This window comes from Alligator sinensis, unplaced genomic scaffold (assembly GCF_000455745.1).
Source record: "Alligator sinensis unplaced genomic scaffold, ASM45574v1 scaffold696_3, whole genome shotgun sequence".
NCBI classification, from domain to species: domain Eukaryota; kingdom Metazoa; phylum Chordata; order Crocodylia; family Alligatoridae; genus Alligator; species Alligator sinensis.
In genome coordinates, this window is record NW_005842505.1 from 626,194 (window position 1) to 628,905 (window position 2,712).

Here is a 2,712-nt window from a genome sequence, read left to right on the forward strand (position 1 = left end):
GGGGAGGGAAGCCAACACAAAAACACAATCCACCTTGGGAAGAAAAACTCGTTTTGTTTTCATTCGGGTGACTGGGGGAAGGCAAGAGAGAGCCCAGAGAAGTTTAAAAAAAAAGAAAAATAAAGAGCTACAGATTCCCCTGATGGGTAAAAGTGGCCTCGAAACTGTCTTGCCAAGGGTGTGGAAAACACACCTGACTTTTTAAGAGGGGAGCTGTATGGAGAGGGACAGAGATACAAAAAAAAAAGGGGGGGGAATAAAAGAGGGGAGGAAAGGGTGCTGGGAAAGAGAAGAGAAGGAGAGGGGGGTGAGCCGCCAGGAGGAAACAGGGTAGAAGAGGAAACTGAGGATGGTGGAAAGGAAATAGAAAAAAAAGAGAGAGAGAGAAAGCAAGGGGTGAAAAATACCAGGAAGAAGAGAAAGTTGGAGGTGGGAAGAGAAGGGTGGGGGCTGTTAAAAACTGAAGAGAGGGGAAGTGGGGAAAGGAGCTGGGGGAGACTGAGGAGGGCCGAGGGGCGGAGGGGAGGGGAGGAGAGGAGAGGAGAGGGGATGCCAAGGCACCGGTACCAACTCACCGCGAGCGGCGGCTCCAGCACTGCGGCTCCTCAGCTTTGCCCGCGCGGCTCCCGACTGCCAGCTCCCCTCAGCTGTGCTCGGGGCACCTCGCCCCGCCCCTTCCCGGCCCTGCCGCGGCCCGAGCTGCCTGGTAACGGGGCCGGGCGCCGCGGCATTGTGGGAGCGTCTTAAAGCACCAGCGGCGGGCGCGCGGGGGGGGGCAGAGTGCATGTGAGCACGTGTGTGTGTGTGAGAGAGAGCACGCGCTTGTGCAGGGCGGACACGCACAGAGGCGCCTGGGGCATGGCGGCAGCGCGGCAACTGCTACAAGGGGCGCCTCAGCAGGACGCACCCGTGTGCGCGCGCGTGTGTGCGTGTACGTGTACTGCTGTGTGTGGGCGTGCGTGTGTGAATACACCGGAGTGTGTTTACGTGTGGAGAGACAGATGATAGATACATATAGGGGATATATACATGTTTTTGAAGAGGGGTGTAGATATGCACAAACACACAGTGGGGTGGAGAGTCCCAGCGTGGGTGTTTGTGTGTATATACACAACTCTATACACACGGACTAGACGACACGCGCGCGCGCGTGTGTGTGTGTATATATATATATATATATATATGTATAGCCACTGGGGTTCTCCACCCCAATATATAGAGAGAGGATATATACATATAGAGCAGAGGTTCTGAAACTTTTTCTTATTGTGTACCTCCTTCCAGATTTATCAGCTGCCTTCATACTCCCACCAGCATACATTTTATATTTCAACCCCTTAAATGCCAATTATTATTATAATGGAAAGTATAATATATATATACAGGGTCTTCATAAAATCCTTGTGCACTTTTAAACTTCAATAACTTAGGTTGTAGGTATGATAGAAATAATCTGTTAACGGCATTTAAAAGCAAATTTATTAAAGTTTTAGGACAACTAGAGTATACAATGGTAGACTTCATAAGAAATAATGAATTAGTTCTTATTTCAGATCCTTTGACAAACAAAAAATGGCTACTGTAGACGAGAAGGTAAACTGTCGTATGGCTAGCAGAATTGAAGTCCATATCAGCTGTGAGAAGAAAATGGTGGTTATGTTGAAGCCTACCATTGTGTATTCTAGTTGTCCTAAAACTTTAATAAATGTGCTTTTAAATGCCATTTATAGATTGTTTCTATTATACTTACAACCTAAGTTATTAAAGTTTAAAAGTGCATACAGACTTTATGAAGACCCTGTATAATATATATATGGGTGTGTGTGCATATTTGTGTGTGTATGTACCCCCCTACCCCCCGGGGTTACATCATTTTCTCTAGGTGTAACCCTGATGATGTTATCTGCATTCTGTGCGTTCACCTTTGCATATCACTGGATGTAACCTTTGCACATGAGTGTATTTATGTATATACTGTACAAGCACATACTCTGTAAATATAAGTCCCAGTTTTTAAAGAAGGAGAGGGCTAACAGTAAGCTGGGAAATATTTTTCTGTGAGAAAAAGCAACAAAATATTTTTGTTATTTATTTTTGTAGAGAAATAGTTATAAGAATAATAAAAAGTCCAAACCCAGAAAAGCATTTTTTTATTGGGTTTTTTTTGCATCCTTTTGTATTATTTTTAATACTTTAAACACTGGAATTTTTTTTCTTTAGAGGGTGTTCTGTGATTATTCCTGCTTGCATTTGAGTAATATTGCAAATTAATCCTTCTTTAGGCTCCATAACATAGTCTGTTCTCTCTGTGTGTTTGAGGCTCTAGTCCTTCAAATGACTTCATGCAAGCAGGGCATTGCACTTGCATGTATCCCCACTGAAGTCATCTGCAGAGTTTGCAGTTTAAGGAGCCTTATGGGACTACTCATGTGTTTAAATTAAACACAGGCATATATGTTTGCAAGGTCAGAGTTTTCGGTTATAATCTCTTCCTCTTATGTCTCGTACAGCAATGAAGACCATTGTCGCAGGGCACTTAGGTGCCCTGCTCCTAAAGAGGGGAAACTGCTGGGGAAAGAGCCCTAGCAGGGAACAAGGAGCCCAGCTGTGGGTTGCCAGGGCAACCAGGGGAGGTCAGCTGACTGAAAGGGGCAGGGCCTGGCTCCCTTATAAACCCTAGGAGCTGAGGCCAGAGGCAGTCCCTGTCAGCAG

The 2,712-nt window shown here is 45.6% G+C and overlaps 1 protein-coding gene across 4 annotated transcripts in view; it reads right to left on the reverse strand.

Annotated features, from left to right (window-relative positions):
* RASSF8 (Ras association domain family member 8) overlaps positions 1-742 on the reverse strand; it is a 199,032-nt gene extending 198,290 nt beyond the window's left edge. For all 4 annotated transcript variants that reach the window (XM_006031449.3, XM_006031448.3, XM_025213095.1 and 1 more), the window contains exon 1: positions 576-742. The gene's annotated coding sequence lies outside the window, so the exon portion shown is untranslated. The remainder of the gene's footprint in view (positions 1-575) is intronic.
* Positions 743-2,712: the final 1,970 nt, after the last annotated feature.